This window comes from Eleutherodactylus coqui, chromosome 5 (assembly GCF_035609145.1).
Source record: "Eleutherodactylus coqui strain aEleCoq1 chromosome 5, aEleCoq1.hap1, whole genome shotgun sequence".
Classification (NCBI taxonomy): Eukaryota; Metazoa; Chordata; class Amphibia; order Anura; family Eleutherodactylidae; genus Eleutherodactylus; species Eleutherodactylus coqui.
In genome coordinates this window covers 184,141,642-184,168,542 of record NC_089841.1, presented here as the reverse complement: position 1 = coordinate 184,168,542, position 26,901 = coordinate 184,141,642, and positions in this window count along the sequence as shown.

Here is a 26,901-nt window from a genome sequence, read left to right as displayed (position 1 = left end):
TGTTATCCTTGGATAGATTTGAATCTGGGACCCCAGCACTACGATGCAATAGTGCTAATGACTGAGCCACCATGCTTGTTTTCCATTCTTCTTGTTCTTCCTTCTTCTAATTCTTTTTCTTTCTTCTTCTTCCTCCTGGGGAGAGAAGAAAAAGAGAGTGAGGGAAAAGGAGAAGGAGAAGTACAAGAAGGGGGTGAAAGAGGAAAATGAGAAGGGGAAGAAGTAGAAGAAGGAGGCAAAAGGGAAGAAGGCAATGAAGGAAAGTAAACAGATATTTTTCTCTTTCTCCTCCCTGCAGCAGAAGAAGCAGGAGGAGGAAGGAAGGAGCTTGGTGGCTCAGTGGCTAGCACTCGCCTTGTAGTCCTGGGGTTCTAGGTGTGAGAGGCGGCTGTCATGGGTCTGTTGGTCTATGGTAACTCCCTGGTGTCCACCGTAGAACCCACTCAATGACTTCCACGTGGTGTTAATTGGTTGAATATATTTACGGTGTTAATGATTCGTGATGCCAGTGCTTTTCAGCACAATATGTAATGGGTAATGATACGGAAGAAGTCACACCAAGCCAGGGTTTAGAAAAATAAGCGTAATGATTTTTCTTTTTCTCTGAGTATTACAGTACAAGCTGTATCAGTGTAGAGTCCCGACAACCCACAGCATCCACCACTTTACATCTATACCTGTGTTGAGGGCCTAGATACTGCTAGAGGCCTTCTCCACATGATGGGGTGAACAACAGAACAGTTGATCCTGGGGCATTACAGTCACTTGGAAGGCAACCTATCTATGAGGACTGTGACTACACAGAAAGAGGGATCTCTGTATTTATCCCTCCTCACGTTTCTCCTGGGATCTACAACACGACTCTTACATAGTAGGCTGTAACTCGCCATGGGTCCAACAACACTTTGGACAGCTCCCTGACAGGAATCAGCTTAAGGCTTTATTCACACTGTGCTGTGATTTTCAGCTGCCCACATCGCAACCAACTCATGGCTGCATCACCTGTTTTCTCGCCCATTCAGATGGCCGGGCTGCAGCGTATACACATCGCAGCCCGGAATATTGTCAGCCGGGGAGAGAGTTTAGCTCTGCTAAACTCCCTTCCACTTCTCTCCACCCTTGCCGGCTGCTGGGGGCTGGGACAGGGTGGGAGATTAGCAGAAAATTTTCACTTGCCGCGTTGGCTCTGGCATTGCACAATGAGTGCACCAATCACTGATGGCATCTCTCCTGTCACGGCATATCAACCTATAAGGGTGCTTTGTTCAATCCTGCAGCTGACCAATTGGAGCTGAGTCTGCCGGCAACCAATTAGAAATAGAAGGTTGGCAGGCAGACTATTATTAACTTGGTTGCAGGGTAGTTTAACCTAGCAGTTAATCCCTGCTTCCCCGGATCAAGTTATAAATGCTGCCATATAGGGCAAAGTGCTTTGTAGGACCCATTTATAGGCCACTACATAGTTTTTGTTTATGACTGATCGTGGACAATATTGCACGGAGTTGGTACAGTCTCTTTGTGTTTATTATTTTTGTTCTTCTCCATCTTCTCCTATTCTGGAGAAGTGAGAAGAAAGTGTGGTTGCTCACTTGTTAGCACTGCTGCCGAAGAGTGCTGGAGTTCTAGGTTCAGCTCTCTACAAGAGCAACATCTGGATGGTATTTCTTTGTTCTCTTTGTGCTATTTTTCCTGTTTTTCTCATTCTCCAGAGCAAAAAGGGGAGGTCTGGTGGCTTAGTTGTTAGCACTGCTGTCTCACAGTGCTGGAATTCTAGTTTCAAATCTTTCCAAAGGCAATAACTGGATCTTTTTATGTTCTCTTTGTGTTTATTTTTCCTGTTCTTCTCGTTCTGATGAGCAGAAAGGACAGGTGCAGTGTCTAAGTTGTTAGCACTGCTGATTTGCAGTGCTGAAGTTATAGGTTCAAATCTAATCAAGGGCAACATCTGGATGGAGGTTTTCAAAGTCCTGCAGATGATACCCTTGATGCAATTTGAACCTAGGACCCCAACACTGAAAGGAAACAGTGCTAACAACTGAACCACATTATTAGAATAACCCTAACACACAGTTTGATTTTATTGCCCAGCTGATCATGACGAGCAACACTAATAGCAGATCCTGGCCTTGTTCAAGTCCCCTAGTGGGACTAAAAGCACACAGAAAAAATATGTTTAATAAATTCTCTAAAACTCCCAAAAAAATAACACACTAAAAAAGATTTTATATTTATTAAAAGTAGCAAACCATAAAAGTATATAAATGTGTAAGGTATAAAAGTTTGAAATCATACTGACCCAAAGAATAAAGTGTATATTTCACCTTTACTGCACTGTGAAAGATATAAAAAAGAAAACCAAAAAACGAGTGTATTGCTTCTATTTCACCCCACTTAAAACATTTTTGAAGTTTTTCAATAGGTACATTAAATGGTTCTATTAAAAATACAACTCATGCCGCAAAAAAGCCCTCATGTGGCTATGCTGATGGAAAAATAGAAAAATGGCTGGTCTTAAAGGAGTTTAAAGAACTACAGCTAAAGTTATGGGCCTCAATGAAAAGCACGTATTATAGATGTTTCTTGTAAAATTCCTTAGATTCTATGTGGCAGAATAGAGGACATTGCTAGTGCAACAATAAGTAGTTCTATCAGCATGGTATGGCAAGCTAAAATGAATTACGAAAAAACCCTCCATTGATTATTGTGAAAACCAAACAGTACGCAGTAGCATTATACAATGATGGATGTCCCCCACAGGCAGAGGAATTGGTGCATCATTTCCCTTAACTGCTGCAAGGTATCACAAGGCAGATTTAGCAGCACAATCTATCATAATGTAGATAACCTGTGTTCCCCAAGGCACATGGGCCCTACAGCACTTTATTAGTAATGGATTCAACAACTTAACTTTTTACATTTTTCTAGAAAAATTTTACATTTCATCACAATCTAATCACTAACATTCCCTTTTATTGAGTTGATCAGACTGTAAATGCTGCTTCAAAAGGTAAAAGCAAAGGTCTGACCACTTTGATCGCGAGAAGGTGATCTCTGCTATCATTCGATGGGCTGTGAATGCTGACTCGTGCAATAAAATGATGCTGAGTAAAAAATTAACCGGCATTAAGCGGGAGTAAGAGCTTTGACTATAAGAATATTAACAGCGTAGAAAACAATATCACGCCTTCCAATTATATTGCAGCGCTGATAAGATAGCTGGAATCTGACACTCTTGGTAGATATAGACAATAACAGGCCATTTCACTTGCCAGCATGAGAGTGAATAAAGGTTTGCTGATTTCTATAGACCTGGCAGTGAGTTTAATTATATAGCTGGAATCGGAGGTCTCCTTGCTGCACCTGCTCCCAACATCTCACTGCGTTCTGTTCAGCAAACCACAGCAGGTGTCCGGCAACTAAGAAAGGCATCGGATGAACAATGGATAAAGGATTGTGCCATGGGTCACATTACCTACTGTGGACAAATATACAGAGTCTGTAGAAATTGCAGAACCAAGCCATTATCTCTCAGGATTCACAACAAAGCAAGTCATGTGGTTTGGAAGCAAACCTTAATTAGAGGGATAGATTACAATAATTATAACAGAATACAAAATGTCACCTTGCGCAAAATAGGATTTGATGCTGTGCTGAAATACGGTAACCAGGGCAGGATAAGCAAGGAATAGATAATGCACGATGACAGAAATGCTGCAGTCTGGTAATCTTCTCTCCAGCTCTGCTTCTACTGCTACGGAGATCCTAACTGCAGTAAACTGGGCGAGGATCTTAAGGCCGCATTCACACATATGGGAGGGTGGTAATGGCAGCGCCGTTGATATCCTATCAAAGTATATTGCAGCAAAAACTGATTGATATATACTGTTAGAGGGCCTTCATTCTTGCGATAAAATTGCGCGATTTTCGTGCGATGCGAGAGTGAGTGAAAACACTGAATTAGGAAACCAATGATTTTCAGTGGTTTCATACCCATTTGCAATGTGATGTGGTGTGAGAAAAAAATTGCAGCATGTCCTATCTTTCTGCGTTTTGCGTTTTTTTCAAGCCCATGTTTTCCTATGGAGACTCCTTTTTATAGCATTGACACTTGATAGACCCAGAGTAAGTACAGGGGTATCAATCATTCACACGATTCCCACTCCAGATTCACACGAGCGTATTTGAGCGCATATTTGCGTGTATAACTACTCAGTGAATAGAACTCATTCATTTCAATGGGTTCATTCACAAGCGTGTATTTCGCGCAAGCAATTCAGTTGCGTGAAAAACACAGCACATTCTATTCTCCTGCACATTTGCTCAGGAAAATAGAACATACGGAACTAACTACACTAATTGGCCATTTCAATTGCTGAGACCGTGGTTGTGTGTTTTTTTGCATGTGCAGAGGCGCTCACAAAAAAGTTTGCAATGGGAGGGGGTGGGACAGAGGCGGAGATAAGCTCCTGCCACTTGTCCGCAGCCAGCAATGGGAGGGGGTGGGGCTTAGCTCCGCCCTGTCCCGCCCCCTCTTGTGCAGCCTGTTTATGCAGGCAGATAATTAATGTTCGTTCCAATTCGAATGATCTAGTGATTTTTTGAACTATATTCATTTTGTCTCAATGCACCTTGAGGGCTCTTTCCCATGAGCTTAGGCGTTTTTAGGTGCACCCGCCGATGCTGTAAAAATACATGAATGGGCGCAGAAAACTAACGTTTGTGCACTCGTTCAGACGGCATGGGCCTGGCGCATGTACACCGAGGCTGCAATACCGTTGCCTCCTCTTCCCTCCCCCTCACTGGCTCACCTCCTCTCTCCTTCCCTCCAGCTGTTTGCAATGGGAGTGGGCGGGATGGGGATGGAGCTAAGCTCCCGCCCCCTCCTCATCTCTTGCTCTGCCCCAGTCCCGCCCTCTCCCATTGCAAACAGCCAGAGGGGAAGAAAGAGGAGGAGAGAAGGGGTAGAGAGTTTAGCAGTCTAAACTCCCTCCCACCTCCCTTCTCTGGCCACTGTCATTGGCTCCCTTAGGAATCAATGGTAGTGGCCGTAGTCTGGCCAGGAAGATAGTTCCAGAACTATCTTACCTGCCTGGTGTAAACTCCCCCGGCAGGGGGCTTTTACGCTGCAGGAATACGCCTATGTGATGCATTGGAATCCAATGCATCAGATGGTAGCAGGAAAACGGTGGCCGATATACGCTCGTGTGAAAAAGCCCTTGAGGGGATTTTTGCACAGACGAAATTATTCTGCAAGGACGCACCGTAAGACACAGAGCTCAACTGTGAGTCAAACTTCAAAGTGGTTTTATCCTGAGACAATGCAGTGTTTCATAATAAAACATCCGGAGAGGCAACAGACCCCTGTTTGCAATGGGAAACCCCACGTCATGCTTGTGTGCACAATCCACACCATGTGATGTGTTTTCCTGTCCGTTGAAAACAATGGGCAATGCGTTCTGATGAATGCGCAAAGATAAAGCATGCCGTGTATATGACTCCATCTTGAGTTATTTCTTCACTTTTTGCTGCTTCATTGCTTTACACATGGATGTAATGTTGTAAGTCTTGATTGATTTGTTAACCAAAAGAATGGGGTTCATATTCATGCGAGCTTTTTGTGTCTCGCAGCGCACAAATCTCGTGCAATTTTCTCGGTCGTGTAAAAGCAGCCTTAGCCAGATGTTTACCAAATGAGTATCACTTTTACAGACCTTGCCTAGTAAAAATCTAAATACTTTGTACTTTTTGTAACTATATTGAAAAAGTTTGGTTGACTGTGCCTTGCGATACAACTGGAGCCCAGAAAAAAATATCATCTCTCGCATAGCACGTACTTTTTTACAACAGAAGTCAATGATAGACGTTTGGGCTGTACATTCAACAAGGCAATTCTCCCACCGGATGTAGAGATGATATATTATGTGAACCTACCTTAATTTAACCCCTTTACTCCCAAACCATTTTTCGTTTTTTAATGTTTGTTTTTTCTCTTTGCTTTCTAAAAATCATAAGTTCTTTATTTTTCTGTCGACGTAGAGGGACAATTTCTTTGGGCGACAGTGGAAGCTCTCTCTCCCTGTTGAACCCTTTAAATGCCGTTGTCAGAAATAAACATTTAAATGGTTCAAGGGATTCTGTCACCAGGTTCATAAATTTTGACTTGGAGCTGAGCTCCTAGTCAAGGAGTCAAGCCGTGTCAGCTACTCCCCACCCGCAGCATGCACAGTGATCGCTCTCTACCTATATACAAAGCAGGAGAGAGCTGTCAGTCTGCATGATGCGGGGGAGAAGAAGCTGACTCAGCTCCAAATGAAACCTCATGAACCTGGTGACAGGATCCTTTTAAAGTTATTGAATCCTTTTATATTTGTTAGGTCCTTTAAGCTACCTAGGCAGCAGGGTATAATGATAGACATGCTAATTTCAGCAGTCTGTCACTTGTTGAGATTGGTACAGTGGTTTTGCAAATTTTACTTTTGAAACTTTGCAGGGTCGGATTGAAGATGAGTCCATTGAAGCGCATGTATAGTCGTATATACAGTTAGGGCCAGAAATATTTGGGCAGTGACACAAGTTTTGTTATTTTAGCTGTTTACAAAAACATGTTCAGAAATACAATTTTATATATAATATGGGCTGAAAGTGCACACTCCCAGCTGCAATATGAGAGTTTCCACATCCAAATCGGAGAAAAGGTTTAGGAATCTGTTACGGCACTCTGCCCCCCGAGCGCCAGTTGGGGTTCCCTGATCTCCTGCACCCACTGTCCCTGCCTACTTGCCTCGGCCCTGGCTAACCCCAGGTGGACAACTGGGCGGCAGTCCCTGCGCTGGCTAGGGACCTGGCGACTACCTGGATGGAACTACTAACAGGGGACAGAGTGCCGACAGAAGAGGCAGGTGTAACAGACCAACAAAACTACTAGGTGAATCAAGGCTGGAGGTGTAGCTCACAGGCAAACGAAAGGATACTGACAAGCAACTAGGACAGACTAGAATAGACCTGACTAGAGGCTAGCAGAACCAATAACTGGCAGTGAGTTCAGGTCACTGCCAGCCTTTTAACTAAAAGCCTCCGCCCCGGGGCGGAGAGTGGGAGGAGCCGACTCTCCCACTGTTGCATAAGGGAGGTGGATGAGAGCGGGCGGCACCCTACGGGCGGGCACGCCCACGCCGCAGCACGCTGGCTGCTCCACGCTGCTGCACGCTGGCTGCTCCACGCCGCCGGGAGATCCCTGACAGCACAGCTCCGGGACGCCGAAGCCGAGCTCGAAGCGGCGCGCGCCGGCCGCGGGACCCAGCGCCGCCCTGCATGGTAACATTACCCCCCCTCTGACGGGGGACCTCCGGGCCCCCGGAAACTCGACCAGGCTTATCTGGAAAACGACGGTGGAACCGCCGTACCAACACGGGAGCATGAACATCACATGCGGCCACCCAGGAATGATCTTCTGGTGGAAAACCCTTCCAGGCCACCAAGTATTGTAGGATTCCTCGACACCGACGAGAGTCCAGTATCTCCTGGACCTCGTATTCGACTTCATCCCGGACCAGGGTGGGCGGAGGGGGACCAGAGGTGGGTATCACCGAAGGGACAAAAGGTTTCAGCAGCGACTTATGGAATACCCTGTGAACCCTCCATGTGGCTGGCAACCCCAGCTCGTAGGCGAGTGGGTTCACCACACGTGTGATGGCAAACGGCCCCACGTAACGTGGCGCCAGCTTCAAGGACGGGACCCGCAATTTGAGATTTTTAGAAGACAGGTATACCTTCTGTCCCACCCTGTAAGGTTCAGACACAGACAGACTCTTCCCACTGTGCAACTGCATACGGGCCCCCGCTGCCTCCAAGTTTCTCTGCACCTCTTTCCATACTCCCCGAAGCGTAGCTGTGGCGTCATCCGCTGCCGGACAGAGCGACGGAGTAGGGATTGCTGTAAGGAAGCGAGGATGCTGACCGTATACACTAAAAAATGGAGACACCGCAGTAGAAGAACAAAGGCGGTTGTTTAGTGCAAACTCTGCCAACGGCAGGAACTCTGCCCACTGGTAAGCCTTTTCGCTGGCAAACAACCGTAAATATTGCACTAAGTCTTGGTTCTTCCGCTCAGTCTGACCATTAGTCTGCGGGTGGAACGCTGACGAGAAGGAAAGCGACGTTCCCAGGTTTCTGCAGAAGGCACGCCAAAACTGCGACACAAACTGAACCCCGCGATCAGATACAATATTTTGGGGAACCCCATGTAGGCGAATTATTTCCTTTACAAAAATCGTGGCAAATTCTTTTGCCGAGGGTAGCTTTTTTAACGCCACAAAATGTGCCATCTTTGAGAACCGGTCGACCACCACTAAGATAGTGGTGCACTTCTGGGATTCTGGTAGGTCAGTGATGAAATCTACTGATAAGTGAGACCAGGGACTGGAAGGAACCGGTAGTGGTCTCAGAGGACCCTCCGGAGGACGCCGCCGACTCTTATTGCGAGCACAGACCGAGCAACCCCTCACAAAGTTGCGGATCTCCTGAGACATGCCTGGCCACCAGAAGTATCGGGAGCAAAGCTCCAGGGTCCCCTGGAACCCTGGATGCCCGGCGAGAGCCGACGAGTGGGACTCATCCATGACTCTAGGGCGTAGGGTCTCTGGCACAAACCATCTGCCCTCCGGCACCCCTGACGGAGCGTCCTGCTGAGCATCCTGTAGTTGAGGGACGAAGTTAGACTCTAACACTGCCACCACCACGCCGGGGGCTAAGATATTCTCAGGAGTCATGGTCCCACTGTCTGGTACCCCGAAACTCCGTGACAGGGCGTCCGCCTTCACGTTCTTCTCTCCGGGGATATATGTCACGACGAAGTTAAACCTGGCGAAGAACAACGCCCACCTGGCTTGACGAGCAGTGAGTCTTTTCGCATTGGCGAGATATACCAGATTCTTGTGATCAGTATATACGGTAATTGGGTGTCTAGCACCCTCAAGATGGTGTCGCCACTCTTCCAGAGCCCATTTGATAGCCAACAATTCACGGTTACCCACGTCGTAGTTGCGCTCTGCTGAATTGAACTTTCGCGAAAAGAACGCACATGGGCTATAGCCAGACCTCCCACTGACTTCTTGCGACAATACTGCTCCTGTCCCCACTTCCGACGCGTCTACCTCAATAAAAAAGGGTAGTCGTGCGTCCGGCTGTATTAGCACCGGGGCAGTCGTGAATGCCTTTTTTAGACGGCTAAAGGCCTCAAGGGCTGCAGGCGACCACTTACCCAAGTCAGCCCCCTTCTTAGTCAGGTCGGTCAGAGGTTGAGCAATAACTGAGTAATTTCTAATGAATTTGCGGTAGAAATTTGCAAAACCTAAGAACCGCTGGAGAGCCTTGAGGTTGTCGGGTCTGACCCATTGGGAGATTGCTGCTACTTTATCAGACTCCATCTGAATCTCTGTGGGGGAAATTACATAACCAAGGAAGGATACTTGTTTAGAGCCAAATGTACATTTCTCTAATTTGACAAAAAGTTGATACTCGCGCAAACGGGTCAGGACCAACCTCAGGTGCCGCACATGTGAATCCCAGTCAGGTGAGTACACCAGGATGTCGTCCAGATAAATGACCAGAAATACCCCCAGGAAGTCGTGGAAGACTGCGTTCATAAAACCCTGAAACACAGCGGGGGCATTACAGAGTCCAAAAGGCATGACCAGACATTCAAAATGTCCTAACGGGGTGTTGAACGCTGTCTTCCATTCATCTCCCTCTCTGATGCGAATTAAATTGTAAGCCCCCCTTAAGTCCAGTTTGGAGAACCAGTGAGCCCCTACCACCTGATTCAACAAGTCAGGAATTAGGGGCAAGGAGCACTGGTTCTTCACAGTGATTTTATTCAAGGCCCGATAATCCACACAAGGCCTTAGTGTCCCGTCCTTCTTCTCTACAAAGAAGAGACCTGCCCCGGCAGGGGACCTGGACGGCCGGATATGTCGGTTGGCCAGAGCTTCCGAGACATAGGACTTGAGGGCTTCATGCTCACGACCTGACAGATTGAAAATGGCTCCCTTAGGGATGGGACCGTCGGGAATCAGGTCGATACCACAGTCCCACTCCCTATGAGGGGGCAGAGCCTTAGACAGTCGTTTGGAGAATACATCCTGAAAGTCTGACAAATACTCCGGAATGAGCACCGTATCTGCGGAGCACACAGCTATGGTAGACAGGTGATTGTGACACGATGACCCCCAATGAGTCAATTCCCGGGTGGACCAATCAAATTGGGGGTTGTGCAGTGCCAACCAGGGCATACCAAGCACCACATCAACCGACATTTTTTCCAGAACCAAGAAAGACAGTTCTTCCGAGTGGAGGACCCCCACCGTGAACTGTAATCTTGGGGTCCTCCATCGTACCAAGCCTGTAGCGAGAGGGGTAGCATCAATGCTGGTAAAATGAATTGGCGTCTTCAACGCCACAAATTCCGCCATCAGAGAACGGACAAAACCCAGACTTATCAAGTTAGCGGCTGCTCCGGAATCAATAAACGCCCGCCCTGATCGGGAAAAATCCCAGAATCTAACATGAAAGTGTATACACGCTATAACAAAATAGGTCCGCGCTCCGGGAATATGGCATCAGTACTTTTAATCTCCACAACGCGTTTCATCCCTTGAAAGGGACTTTATCAAGTGTGGCAACATACTACATACAAGACATTTATAGTAAAAATTACATACCTCCATTACATGCGGTTCGCTCCGTCCTCCTTCCCTCACAGCGTCCAGCGGCGCCACGCCTCCTCCGCAAGTGTCAGCTGACTAAGTCACGTGGGGCCGTGACGTCACCTCGTCGGGCGCTGCTTCTTGTGCGAGAACGGGAATGTGGACGGGCTCGCTCGCATTCCTGGATACATTGATCATATGGATGTTACTGGCCAACATCCCTGTATATCTCTTGATTAAACACTAACACTATATTACTATTACGCAATCCATGAATAAAAATGCAATAACATATATGTAATATCTAAATAAACATTAAACTCCTATAATATTATATATTTTTTCGTTCATAAACTCTTATAGGTAAATAGACTGTATGCAAACATAAGTATATTACATAATAAATATAAATATGAATATTATATATAGATGTTAAATATAAAAATTATTAAAAATATTAAAAAGATCTCATTATTTTCATTATATTTTTATCTAGTATAAGACAATAAATTAACGGATTTATATAAGAATGCAATAAATAGATAAAATACATAAACTAAAATGGAACTATATATTTATCTGTAAATTTATATGTATTTTTTTATATATGTTTATAATTTTTCTACCACTTCGTTCAGACCTCTAGGGACCAGAGTATTCATACGAAATATCCAATACATTTCTCTGGATCTTAGCTTCTCCACTGATTTCTCCCTAATATTTTCTATGGGAATAACTCTCAAAAGGGAGGAATCTTGGGCATGATGGGTGCTAAAATGCCTTGATACGCTATGTTTATCGAATCCTTTCTTAATATTGCTACGGTGCTTATTGAGTCTTCCTCGTAGCGTATTGATGGTTCTTCCTATGTATCTCAGCCCGCATGGGCATTCCAACATATATATGACTTTTGTCACATCACAGGTCATATTTTGTTTTATCATATACTCTTCTCCATCAGGAAGTTGAATTTTCTTGGCACCATGTTGGATATTCGTACAGCATATACATCTTTTTTTCTTACACTTATAGGCACCTCCTGTTCCTTTCTCGTTATCTCCTCCTCTACTTTTTCTCCTCTAGAGGAGGAGATAACGAGAAAGGAACAGGAGGTGCCTATAAGTGTAAGAAAAAAAGATGTATATGCTGTACGAATATCCAACATGGTGCCAAGAAAATTCAACTTCCTGATGGAGAAGAGTATATGATAAAACAAAATATGACCTGTGATGTGACAAAAGTCATATATATGTTGGAATGCCCATGCGGGCTGAGATACATAGGAAGAACCATCAATACGCTACGAGGAAGACTCAATAAGCACCGTAGCAATATTAAGAAAGGATTCGATAAACATAGCGTATCAAGGCATTTTAGCACCCATCATGCCCAAGATTCCTCCCTTTTGAGAGTTATTCCCATAGAAAATATTAGGGAGAAATCAGTGGAGAAGCTAAGATCCAGAGAAATGTATTGGATATTTCGTATGAATACTCTGGTCCCTAGAGGTCTGAACGAAGTAGTAGAAAAATTATAAACATATATAAAAAAAATACATATAAATTTACAGATAAATATATAGTTCCATTTTAGTTTATGTATTTTATCTATTTATTGCATTCTTATATAAATCCGTTAATTTATTGTCTTATACTAGATAAAAATATAATGAAAATAATGAGATCTTTTTAATATTTTTAATAATTTTTATATTTAACATCTATATATAATATTCATATTTATATTTATTATGTAATATACTTATGTTTGCATACAGTCTATTTACCTATAAGAGTTTATGAACGAAAAAATATATAATATTATAGGGGTTTAATGTTTATTTAGATATTACATATATGTTATTGCATTTTTATTCATGGATTGCGTAATAGTAATATAGTGTTAGTGTTTAATCAAGAGATATACAGGGATGTTGGCCAGTAACATCCATATGATCAATGTATCCAGGAATGCGAGCGAGCCCGTCCACATTCCCGTTCTCGCACAAGAAGCAGCGCCCGACGAGGTGACGTCACGGCCCCACGTGACTTAGTCAGCTGACACTTGCGGAGGAGGCGTGGCGCCGCTGGACGCTGTGAGGGAAGGAGGACGGAGCGAACCGCATGTAATGGAGGTATGTAATTTTTTACTCTAAATGTCTTGTATGTAGTATGTTGCCACACTTGATAAAGTCCCTTTCAAGGGATGAAACGCGTTGTGGAGATTAAAAGTACTGATGCCATATTCCCGGAGCGCGGACCTATTTTGTTATAGCGTGTATACACTTGAATCGAGCGGCTCTCGTTAGTGAGAGACGGAGGAGGACCGCGGCTCCCCAGCTGACTGGCCCAGCAGGACATCAGGGGATTTAAAGGCGCAGGAGCACACATTTATATAGGAGAACTTGGACAAAGAGTGTCAGTGAGGACCCTAATAAACAGGATTCTCACTGGGCACCGGGTGAGTGATATATTATTTATGCACCGATATCCAGTCATGCTTTCTCGGTACACTCAGGCAGCGCTATCCTAATTTTTTCTTGCATATATTAGAATCTAACATGACACGGTACCAAAAGTTTAGGAAGTACCTGAAGTCCTAGGCGATCCTCCCTGCAATCGCCTAGGACTCGGAGTTTTCCGCCGGTTCCGGCTGCGGGCGTTGAGACCTCAGTGGGCAGGTTATCACCCGATGTCCAGCTTTCCCGCAGTAGAGGCAGAGACGATGCAACAAACGGATCCGGCGTCGCTCTTTGGGGTCCAGCGGGTCCACCTCCATCGGCTCGGGCGCAGAGACTGGTAAGGAGGAGGAGGGACCAGGGCCACTGACCTCCCTGACTCTACGGGTCTGCCTGTCCTGCTTCCTAGACCTGAGCCTCCTATCTGCTCTCACCGCTAGCTCCATAGCCTCCCTTAAGGACCCGGGAACGGGATGGGAAATTAACAGGTCTTTAACTGCGTCCGAGAGGCTCTGCAGAAAAACGTCCTTCAGCGCGCTATCGTTCCATGTCGTATCCCCCGCATAGCGTCTGAAGTTGGAGCAATAATCCTCCACACACGACAACCCCTGCCGCAGCGCCAACAACCGTGAAACCGCCAACCCCGCTCGGTCCGGTTCGTCGAAGATACCCCCGAGTTCCTGAAAAAAGGAGTCCACGGACTGCAGGCAGGAGGAACCCTCGGGGAGGGAGAAAGCTCATGTCTGTGCCGAGCCCCGCAGCAGGGACATTATCAGCCCGACCCTCTGAGCCTCCGACCCGGAAGAACGGGGACGCATGCGAAAAAACAGGCGACACGCCTGTCGGAAAACAAAAAAACTTGTTCCTCTCCCCAGAAAACACCTCGGGAAGAGGGCAGTTGGGTTCGGGGCTGGTTGAGGCGTCCGACCCCTGCGACACCCCCCGCTGCTCCTGGGCCACCATGCGGGCGGATAAATCCTGGATCACAGGCACCAGGGCCTGCAGCTGGTTCGTGAGGGAACTGATCGCCTCCATGACAAAAACGGTTTAAAGGGCCAGTTATTATGTTACGGCACTCTGCCCCCCGAGCGCCAGTTGGGGTGCCCTGATCTCCTGCACCCACTGTCCCTGCCTACTTGCCTCGGCCCTGGCTAACCCCAGGCGGACAACTGGGCGGCAGTCCCTGCGCTGGCTAGGGACCTGGCGACTACCTGGATGGAACTACTAACAGGGGACAGAGTGCCGACAGAAGAGGCAGGTGTAACAGACCAACAAAACTACTAGGTGAATCAAGGCTGGAGGTGTAGCTCACAGGCAAACGAAAGGATACTGACAAGCAACTAGGACAGACTAGAATAGACCTGACTAGAGGCTAGCAGAACCAATAACTGGCAGTGAGTTCAGGTCACTGCCAGCCTTTTAACTAAAAGCCTCCGCCCCGGGGCGGAGAGTGGGAGGAGCCGACTCTCCCACTGTTGCATAAGGGAGGTGGATGAGAGCGGGCGGCACCCTACGGGCGGGCACGCCCACGCCGCAGCACGCTGGCTGCTCCACGCTGCTGCACGCTGGCTGCTCCACGCCGCCGGGAGATCCCTGACAGCACAGCTCCGGGACGCCGAAGCCGAGCTCGAAGCGGCGCGCGCCGGCCGCGGGACCCAGCGCCGCCCTGCATGGTAACAGAATCATACCTCTGTAATGCATAGCCTCCTCTTTTTCAAGGGACCAAAAGTAATTGGACAATGGAATCTAAGGGCTGCAATTAACTCAGAAGGCGTCTCCCTCGTTAACCTGTAATCAATTAAGTAGTTAAAAGGTCTGGGGTTGATTCCAGGTGTGTGGGTTTGCATTTGGAAGCTGTTGCTGTGACCAGACAACATGCGGTCAAAGGAACTCTCAATTGAGGTGAAGCAGAACATCCTGAGGCTGAAAAAAAAGAAAAAATCCATCATAGAGATAGCAGACATGCTTGGAGTAGCAAAATCAACAGTCGGGTACATTCTGAGAAAAAAGGAATTCACTGGTGAGCTTGGGAACTCAAAAAGGCCTGGGCGTCCACGGAAGACAACGGTGGTGGATGATCGCCGCATACTTTCTTTGGTGAAGAAGAACCCGTTCACAACATCAACTGAAGTCCAGAACACTCTCAGGGAAGTAGGTGTATCTGTCTCTAAGTCAACAGTAAAGAGAAGACTCCATGAAAGTAAATACATCTAGATGCAAACCATTCATCAATTCCAAAAATAGACAGGCCAAATTTGTTAAATTTGCCGAACAACACCTCAAGAAGCCAGCCCAGTTCTGAAAAAGTATTCTATGGACAGATGAGACAAAGATCAACCTGTACCAGAATGATGGGAAGAAAAAAGTTTGGAGAAGAAAGGGAACGGCACATGATCCAAGGCACACCACATCCTCTGTAAAACATGGTGGAGGCAACGTGATGGCATGGGCATGCATGGCTTTCAATGGCACTGGGTCACTTGTGTTTATTGATGACATAACAGCAGACAAGAGTAGCCGGATGAATTCTGAAGTGTACCGGGATATACTTTCAGCCCAGATTCAGCCAAATGCTGCAAAGTTGATCGGACGGCGCTTCACAGTACAGATGGACAATGACCCCAAGCATACAGCCAAAGCTACCCGGGAGTTCATGAGTGCAAAAAAGTGGAACATTCTGCAATGGCCAAGTCAATCACCAGATCTTAACCCAATTGAGCATGCATTTCACTTGCTCAAATCCAGACTTCAGACGGAAAGACCCACAAACAAGCAAGACCTGAAGGCTGCGGCTGTAAAGGCCTGGCAAAGCATTAAGAAGGAGGAAACCCAGCGTTTGGTGATGTCCATGGGTTCCAGACTAAAGGCAGTGATTGCCTCCAAAGGATTCGCAACAAAATATTGAACCAAAAAATATTTTGTTTGGGTTATGTTTATTTGTCCAATTACTTTTGAGCTCCTAAAATGTGGAGTGTTTGTAAAGAAATGTGTACAATTCCTACATTTTCTATCAGATATTTTTGTTCAACCCTTTAAATTAAACGTTACAATCTGCACTTGAATTCTGTTGTAGAGGTTTCATTTCAAATCCAATGCGGTGGCATGCAGAGCCCAACTCGCGAAAATTGTGTTACTGTCCAAATATTTCTGGCCCTAACTGTACACACTCCTCCGCCCTTCTCCTCCCTTTAGATGCTGATTGACAGGTCTTTCTATATGCACAGCAACATGGAAGGATCTGTGAGAGTACCTAATGGGTTAAGTAGAAGAAAACCCCATTTGTAGCTAACTTTGGAGCCAATCACTTGCTATTACGGTCTACAATACCTCTTGTGGAATGATTGACAATAACCAATTTAACCTTACTGAGGACGTGGCACCAGAGACCAAATCGCAAACCTGCGCTGGATCATGGAAAAGACCCGGGAGTATCAAAAGGATACATGTTTTTCATTGACTACAGCAAAGTTTTTGACTGTGTATCAAACATGACAAGCTTTGGAAGTATCTGAAGCAAATGGGCGTCCCAGAACATATCGGACAGCTTATAAGGTCACTTTACAACAACCAAGTAGCAACAGTCAGGACTGCTTATGGAAACACGGATTGGTTTGGAATCGAGAAAGGCGTATGGCAAGGCTGCATTCTATCACCAGTCCTTTTCAATCTATATGCAGAAATGATCATGAGGCGATGCAATCTGGACGAATTAGAAATCAGAGTCAAAATCGGTGGCAGAAATGACAACAACCTCTGATATGCATATGACACCACCCTGTTTGCAGAAAGTGAAAAGGACCTGGAATACCTTATCCAACGAGTGCAAAAGGAAAGCAAATGCATGGGAATGAAAGTCATGACTGCAGCGTCCCATAGGGTAACCCCGGACACAGGGCATATGCTGAGAAGCAGGGAGGGTAAGATGCTGGCTTGTCACGGCAGCACTTACGATGCTCCCTGCTGGAGGGATGCATGTAGCCTCAGCCAGGGCAGCGCTGGGACTCTTCCAGACACCCCTAGGAGAGGGGTGCCCGATAAACGGTAGAACAGGGATAGGTATTGTCATGGGTGACTCTACCATTCCGTTACACACCGTAATGACCTTCGGCAGAGAATAAAGGAGCCGCAGACAGATGTAACGTACCTCAGGTCCCTGGGAATGGTCAGGGCCTGTCAGAACTTACTTGAATATAATTCCAACAGTACAAGGCAAAGTAGACAATATTCCAAGTGCAGGCATTTAGACAGACTTGATTAGAAGTACCTTCACACAGCGATCCTAGACTTCAGGATGCCCATGTGTGAACAATTGAAGACGCATACCTCCACCCAGTGGTCCCAGACTTCAGGGTGCTTTGGGGTAAACAATTGGAGAAGAGTACATCCACCTGGTGGGCCCAGACTTCAGGATGCTCGGGTGTGAATAATTAGCAAAGAGTACCTCTGCACTGGACCTTAGGAAAAACTCACTCACAGTTTGCTTCCACTTTCTCTCCACTTGGGTGCTCACTCTTCTCTCATGCTAGAACAGTCAACCCAGGAAACCTCTCTTCTTCTTCCACTCTTCACTACATGAGGGTTGAGGGTACCCTCATATAGCTGGCAGTCTTTATCAGGAACCCAGAAGACATGGACCCTTTTCCACTCTCAGACACTCCTATTTATAACCACACTCATACCACCTGACAGGACATAGATTGATACTAGAGATAAGCGAACGTACTCGTCCGAGCTTGATACTCGTTCGAGTATTAGCGTGTTCGAGATGCTCGTTACTCGTGACGAGTACCACGCGATGTTCGAGTTACTTTCACTTTCATCTCTGAGACGTTAGCGCGCTTTTCTGGCCAATAGAAAGACAGGGAAGGCATTACAACTTCCCCCTGCGACGTTCAAGCCCTATACCACCCCCCTGCAGTGAGTGGCTGGCGAGATCAGGTGTCACCCGAGTATAAAAATCGGCCCCTCCCGCGGCTCGCCACAGATGCGTTCTGACATACTTTAGGGAAAGTGCTGTCTTTGTGAAGTTGCTATAGGGAGAGCGTTAGGAGTATTTTAGGCTTCAAAAACCCCAACGGTCCTTCTTAGGGCCACATCTAACCATGTGCAGTACTGTGGAGGCTGCTTTTTGCAGTGTTGCACCTTTTTTTTTTGGTATATCGGCCGTGCAAAGCATTGCGCCCTGCAGTAATACTCCAGGGCCAGAAGTGGTGGTGAGGCAGGGACAGAAGACATATTGTGAGGCAGGGACAGAACACATATATTGTGAGGCAGGGACAGAAGACATATTTATTGAATATAGGCAGTGGGCCTTTGCAAAAACATTTCGGGAAAAAAATCTATTTGGGCTGCCTGTGACTGTCCTCAGTGTTCTGGGTCTGTGCTGGGTGTAGTAGTCCTCCTAATTCATACGCAGCCAGCTAAGTGTTACAGCAGGCTTGCGCAAAATTATTTCCTGGCTCTGTGTTGGCTGTTAAATCACCGCTGTATTCCAGTCCACAGTGCAACACTCTGCAGTTATTTGACATACTCCAGGGCCAGTAGCGGTGACGCAGAGAGAGAAGAGATATATTTATTGAATATAGGCAGTGGGCCTTTGCAAAAACATTTGGGGAAAAAAATCTATTTGGGCTGCCTGTGACTGTCCTCAGTGTTCTGGGTCTGTGCTGGGTGTAGTAGTCCTCCTAATTCATACGCAGCCAGCTAAGTGTTACAGCAGGCTTGTGCAAAATTATTTCCTGGCGTTCCGTAAGCGAAGTCAGCCTCCAACCACAGGCCAATAAGTGGCACATTTAATTACAGCGTTCTGTTTCTGCACTACTGGTAATACAGCATGCTGAGGGGTAGGGGTAGGCCTAGAGGATGTGGACGCGGGCGAGGACGCGGAGGCCCAAGTCAGGGTGTGGGCACAGGCCGAGCCAGTGCGGTGGCCAGGGGTAGAGGCAGGGCCAGACCGAATAATCCACCAACTGTTTTCCAAAGCGCCCCTCGCGCCAGGCCACCCTGCAGAGGTCAAGGTGCTCTACGGTGTGGCAGTTTTTCACAGAGACGCCTGACGACCGACGAACAGTGGTGTGCAACCTTTGTCGCACCAAGATCAGCTGGGGACCCACCACCACCAGCATGCGCAGGCATATGATGGCCAAGCACCCCACAAGGTGGGACGAAGGCCATTCACCGCCTCCGGTTTGCACCACTGCCTCTCCCCCTGTGCCCCAACCTGCCACTGAGATCCAACCCCCCTCTGAGGACACAGGCACTACCGTCTCCTGGCCTGCACCCACACCCTCACCTCCGCTGTCCTCGGCCCCATCCAGCAATGTCTCTCAGCGCAGCGTCCGGACGTCGCTAGCGCCACTGTTTGAGCGCACCCGCACGCTCAAGCGTTAAACGTGCACATTGCCAAATTGATCAGCCTGGAGATGCTGCCGTATAGGCTTGTGGAAACGGAGGCTTTCAAAAGCATGATGGCGGCGGCGGCCCCGCGCTACTCGGTTCCCAGTTGCCACTACTTTTCCCGATGTGCTGTATCAGCCCTGCACGACCACATCTCCCGCAACATTGTACGCGCCCTCACCAACGCGGTTACTGCCAAGGTCCACTTAACAACAGACACGTGGACAAGCACAGGCGGGCAGGGCCACTATATCTCCCTGACGGCACATTGGGTGAATTTAGTGGAGGCTGGGACAGAGTCAGAGCCTGGGACCGCTCACGTCCTACTCACCCCCCGAATTGCGTGCCCCAGCTTGGTGGTGGTATCTGCGGCGGTGTATGCTTCCTCCACTAAACCACCCTCCTCCTCCTACGCAACCTCTGTCTCGCAATCAAGATGTGTTAGCAGCAGCACGTCGCCAGCAGTCGGTGTCGCGTGCGGCGTGGCAGCACAGCGGTGGGCAAGCGTCAGCAGGCCGTGCTGAAACTACTCAGCTTAGGAGATAGGAGGCACACGGCCCACGAACTGCTGCAGGGTCTGACACAGCAGACCGACCGCTGGCTTGCGCCGCTGAGCCTCCAACCGGGCATGGTCGTGTGTGACAACGGCCGTAATCTGGTGGAGACTCTGTAGCTCGGCAGCCTCACGCACGTGCCATGCCTGGCCCATGTCTTTAATTTGGTGGTTCAGCGCTTTCTGAAAAGCTACCCACACTTGTCATACCTGCTCGGAAAGGTGCGCCGGGTCAGCGCACATTTCCGCAACTCCAAGACGGACGTTGCCACCCTGCGGACCCTGCAACATCGGTTTCATTTGCCAGTGCACCGATTGCTGTGTGACGTGCCCACACAGTGGAACTCTACGCTCCACATGTTGGCCAGGCTCTATGAGCAGCGTAGAGCTATTGCGGAATACCAACTCCGGGCGGCGTAGTGGGAGTCAGCCTCCTCAATTATTTACAGAAGAGTGGGCCTGGTTGGCAAACATCTGCCAGGTCCTTGGAAACTTTGAGGAGTCTACCCAGATGCTGAGCGGGGATGCTGCAATCATTAGCATCACCATTCCTCTGCTATGCCTCTTGAGAAGTTCCCTGCAAAGCATAAAGGCAGACGCTTTGCACTCGGAAACGGAGGCGGGGGAAGACAGTATGTCGCTGGATAGTCAGAGCACCCTCATGTCTATATCTCAGCGCGTTGAGGAGGAGGAGGAGGGGGAGGAGCATGAGGAGGAGGGGGAAGAGACAGATTGGCCCACTGCTGAGGGTACACATGCTGCTTGCCTGTCATTCTTTCAGCGTGTATGGCCAGAGGAGGAGGGGGAGGGGGAGGAGCATGAGGAGGAGGGGGAAGAGACAGCTTGGCCCACTGCTGAGGGTACACATGCTGCTTGCCTGTCATCATTTCAGCGTGTATGGCCAGAGGAGGAGGAGGAGGAGGAGGATCCTGAAAGTGATCTTCCTTGTGAGGACAGCCGTGTGTTGCGTACAGGTACCCTGGCACACATGGCTGACTTCATGTTAGGATGCCTTTCTCGTGACCCTCGCGTTACACGCATTCTGGCCACTACGGATTACTGGGTGTACACACTGCTCGACCCACGGTATAAGGAGAACCTTTCCACTCTCATTCCCGAAGAGGAAAGGGGTTCGAGAATGATGCTATACCACAGGGCGCTGGTGGACAAACTGATGGGAAACTTCCCATCTGACAGCGCTAGTGGCCGAAGGCGCAGTTCCAAGGGCCAGGTAGCAGGGGAGGCGCAGAGATCAGGCAGCATGTACAGCGCAGGCAGGGGACCATTATCCAAGGCCTTTGCCAGCTTTCTGGCTCCCCAGCAAGACTGTGTCACCGGTCCCCAGTCAAGGCTGAGTTGGCGGGAGCACTGTAAAAGGATGGTGAGGGAGTACGTAGCCGATTGCACGACTGTCCTCGGTGACGCCTCTGCCCCCTACAACTACTGGGTGTCGAAGCTGGACACGTGGCCTGAACTTGCGCTGTATGCCCTGGAGGTGCTTGCTTGTCCTGCGGCTAGCGTCTTGTCAGAGAGTGTGTTTAGTGTGGCTGGGGGAATCATCACGGATAAGCGTACCCACCTGTCAATCGACAGTGCCGACAGGCTTACACTCATCAAGATGAACAAAGCCTGGATTTCCCCAGACTTCTCTTCTTCACCAGCGGACAGCAGCGATACCTAAGCAATACGTAGGCTGCACCCGCAGATGGAAGCATCGTTCTCTATCACCATCAAAAACGGGGACCTTTTTGCTTCATCTATCTGTGTATAATATTCCTCCTCCTCCTCCTGCTCCTCCTCCTGCTCCCTCACATAATCACGCCGAACAGGCAATTTTTTCTTAGGCCCACAAGGCTCAGTCATATAATTTTTGTAAACAATTTTTATACGTTTCAATGCTCATTAAAGCGTTGAAACTTTCACCTCAACCAATTTTTATTTTAACTGGGCTGCCTCCAGGCCTAGTTACCAATTAAGCCACATTAACTAAAGCGATTAATGGGTTTCACCTGCCCTCTTGGTTGGGCATGGGCAATTTTTCTGAGGTACATTAGTACTGTTGGTACACCAATTTTTGGGGGCCCTCACCTACAGTGTAATCAAATTAATTTTTAGCCCCCCTGCATTACAGCTGACGTTATATCAGCTGTGTTGGGCACTGCAATGGGATATATTTATGTACCGCCGGTGGGTTCCAGGGAGCCACCCATGCTGTGGGTGCACACGGAATTCCCATTGCGGAGTTGTACCTGCCTGTGACTATTTATAAAAAAACGCGGTCTGACTGGGGCATGCAGACACCTTGACAGAATGAATAGTGTGTGGCACATAGGTTCCCCATTGCTATGCCCACGTGTGCAGCTCCTGATGGCAGTGGCACAGGATTATATTTCTCATTGCTCCTGTACAGCATTGTGGGCTATCGCCCCGCCCCGCTGCCTAGCCGTGCCAACCCTCTGCAGTGTGTGCCTGCGGTTCCTCTGGCAGACGCACTTATAAGTAGACATGAGGGTGGCGTGGCATGAGTGCAGCTGAAGGCTGCGCAGGGACACTTTGGTGTGCGCTGTGGACACTGGGTCGTGCGGGGGGGGGGGTTGGTCAGCATGTAACCCAGGAGAAGTGGCAGCGGAGTGTCATGCAGGCAGTGATTGTGCTTTGTTGGAGGTAGTGTGGTGCTTAGCTAAGGTATGCATTGCTAATGAGGGCTTTTCAGAAGTAAAAATTGTTGGGAGGGGGGGGGGCCCACTCTTGCCGCTATTGTGGCTTAATAGTGGGACCTGTGAACTTGAGATGCAGCCCAACATGTAGCCCCTCGCCTGCCCTATCCGTTGCTGTGTCGTTCCCATCACTTTCTTGAATTGCCCAGATTTTCACAAATGAAAACCTTAGCGAGCATCGGCGATATACAAAAATGCTCGGGTCGCCCATTGACTTCAATGGGGTTCGTTACTCGAAACAAACCCTCGAGCATCGCGATAATTTCGTCCCGAGTAACGAGCACCCGAGCATTTTGGTGCTCGCTCATCTCTAATTGATACATTTACAGACAATCTGCAGGCTCTTGCAAACACTTACCCCATCATACACTGCTGCTGTGTAATACATATAACAGTATGTCTAGACAGATTTTCACAGTGCACCAACATAAGACATGACATGTATGACATTATAGAGGGGGCCAGGAAAGCATATACTGGGCCACTACAATGACCATGGTAGGCAATGGTACAGTGAACATAAAAATAAACAACGAAGAAGTCGAGACGGTCCAAGATTTTATCTTCTTTGGATCCAAAATCAATCTTGTCCTGAGATCAAGAGACGGATTACACTTGGTAGGAATGCAATGCAAGGAATGGAAAAGATCTGGAAAAGCAAGGATATTAACATTGCAACAAAAGCCAGGCTGGTCAATGCAATCGTCTTTCCCATAACGACATATGGTTGCGAAAGTTGGATGCTCAGAAAAACATACAGATGAACTATGATGCTGGAGGAAAATGCTACGGATACCTTGGACTGCCATGACAATGAACAATGTAGTGTTAGATCGCGTCAAACTGAAAATATCACTAGAGGGCGAAATCATCAAACAGCGGCTCTCTTTTTTTGGACACGTGATGCGCGCTAACTCACTGGAAACAGTACTGATGCTTGGCAAGGTCGGTGGAAATAAAAGATCAGGACGACAAAGAACAAGATGTGGAATTAAAAGAAGCCGTGAAAGACAAAATTCCGTGAATAACATTGATCCATGGAGTGACCGAGGGTCGGATGCGATTGAAAGGGAAAATTATCATCAATATATGTTTGTGTGCCATGATAGCAAAATGTTTAAAATACACTGAAAAGTGTACATATACAGTACATATTCTGAGGGATGTGTCATGGGTGAGCCCTTAGAATCAATTTCTCTGGTGGTCCCAAGTTGCCTCAGTTCTCACTGCTGGGCACATTTATAAAAACTAACAGGAAAACAAAACATTTTTGTTAGCATAGAGCAAGACCCTAGATGTTTACATGCTTACTCCCAGAATATATCCACACATTTAAGTAATTCTAGGTGTGTGCCAAAGTGCCTGAATCAAGTGACATTTTTTGATTCCTGTTAACCCTCCTTACAAAAAAAACTGCACGTAAAGGGAATTTTTCTATATTTACATTGCTCTATCTGATAACAGAATAAACTTGTGGCAAAAAAACATGTGGTTTACTTACTTTTTTCCAAACTTTACATTAAAACATTGGCTTATTGACTTTAACCCCTTCATGACATGGCCTCTTTTGGGCTTAAGGACGCAACAATTTTTGGCGGATTTTCTTCTCCGTTTATCAAAAGTCATAACTTTTTTATTGTTCCGTCGACGCGGCCGTATGAGGGCTTGTTTTTTGCGTGGCGAACTGTAGTTTTTATCGGTGCCACTTTTGGGTACATAGACTATATTGTAAAACTTTTTTTATTTTTTTTATGATAGCAGGGAGAGAAAACACATCAATTCTGCCATAGATTTTTTTATTTTTTTTTTACAGCGTTAATCATGCAGCATAAATGAGACATTCCATTTTTTTCTGCGGGTCGGTACGGTTACAACGATACCAAAATTCTTACATTTTTTTTAGATTTTCCCACTTTTCTGCAATAAAAACCCTTTTTTTTGGAAATCTTTTTTCTATTCTAAATTGCTGCATTCAAAGTCCTGTAACTTTTTTATTTTTCAATGTACGGCACTCTGTGAGGGCTTATTTTTTGTGAGACGAGCTGTAGTTTTTACTGGTACCATTTTGGGGTACATATGGCTTTTTTTATCACTTTTATTGCGTTTTTAGTGAGGCAAAATGCTAAAAATTAGCATTTTGCCTCAGTTTTTTAGCTTTTTTTTCTGTGCACAGTCAAAAGCATGTGCAGCTTATTGTACGCGTCGTTATGGACGTGACAATACCAAATATGTGGGGTTTTATTTTTTTTTTACCTTTTTTTATGTTAATCTGAGAAAAAGCATTAAAAATGTTTTTTTTACTCTTTTTTAAAAAATTTTTAAATTCATTTTTTTAATCTTTGTTTTTTTTACACTGTTTGTGTCCCTCTGAGGTACTTTAACCACTGCCCTGATGATCGCTGTCATAAGGCATGGCAGAGCTACTGCTCTGCCATGCCTTATCGCTTTTACAGCGATCATAGGCATAGGCAATACAGGACGCCAGTGTCTGGCATCCTGTTGCCATGGTGACAGGCCAGGCTCTCGCGATGACATTGCGAGTTCCGGCTGGAGACACAGAGGGAGTCCGCTCCCTCTGTGAACTCTTTCCCTGCTGCGATCTACTTAGATCGCGGCAGGAAGGGGTTAACAGCGGGGGGCGCATCTCCGATGCCCCCCGCTGTTGCAGCGGGATGCCGGCTGTGACTGACAGCCGGCTCCCGCTGCGGGATAGTGCGGGATCATATGTGATCCCGCGCTATCTCCAGGACATAAGTTAACATCCTGTTGCGGGAAGTACCAGGCTGCCAGGACGTAAACTTACGCCCTGCAGCGGGAACGGGTTAAATACATCAAACTATTTATTATCCTACCCTTTTCCATATACAGAGGTGTGCAAAAAAGCACATGCTTAATTTGGTGTTTGGTACTGAAAACAGTGAGTAAACTACATAAAGCCTCCATGAACTGCTTTAAATATTAGTTAAAAAAAACATTTAAAAATTTAATTACTTTAAAATTTAATTAAATTTAAAACAAAAACATTTACAACAGTTCATTGAGTTTTTTACAGCTTACTTGAAAGCATGCTTGAAAAAGACTCCTTTGGAGTCGAAACGTTGCATGTAAACTATGGAGGAATAAAGAAACGTTTTATTTGCACCTTCTATGCTGTCACCGCTACCTATTTTCTGATCATGTCCTTTGGCGGCCGGGTCCTCTTTTGCCACTGCTCTGTCCAACCATTAGGCCTTAGTCAGACGGGCGTTTTTATCGTGCGATTTGCGCATGCGTCCGGCGATTTTTTAAAACCATTGCTTTGCAATGGTATCGGACACATGAGCGCTTTTTATGCACTCGTCCGATAAATTATAGAACAGAAATCGCAGATCGCACCTATCTGCGATCTGCGATTCCTGTTCTCTTCTCTATATGCGCTCAATGGGGCCGGCGGCAGCAGCGCCGACCCCATTGAGAACATATAGAAGACAATTCATTCCTCTCTGCCACAGCTGTAACAGCTGTGGCAGAGAAGAACGACGTTTGCCCATTGAATTCAATAAGGCCGGCAATACAGCCGGCTCCATTGAACGCAATGCGCTGCCGGCGAGTGTGGAATGAATTGTCGGGAAGGGCTTAAATATATAAGCCCTTCCCTGCAATTCATCCAGAAAAGTGTTAAAGGGGTTGTCCCGCGCCGAAACGTTTTTTTTTTTTTTTCAATAGCCCCCCTGTTCGGCGCAAGACAAACCCGATGCAGGCATAAAAAAAAACAAACCGTCCAGTACTTACCCGAATCCCCACGCTCCGGCGACTTCTGACTTACCTTGTGAAGATGGCCACCGGGATCTTCACCCTCGGTGGACCGCAGGTCTTTTGTGCGGTCCATTGCCGATTTCAGCCTCCTGATTGGCTGGAATCGGCACACGTGACGGGGCGGAGCTACGAGGGCAGCTCTCCAGCACAAGCAGCCCTATTCAAAACGGAGAAGACCGGACTGCGCAAGCGCGTCTAATCGGGCGATTAGACGCTGAAGATTAGACGGCACCATGGAGACGGGGACGCTAGCAACGGAACAGGTAAGTGAATAACTTC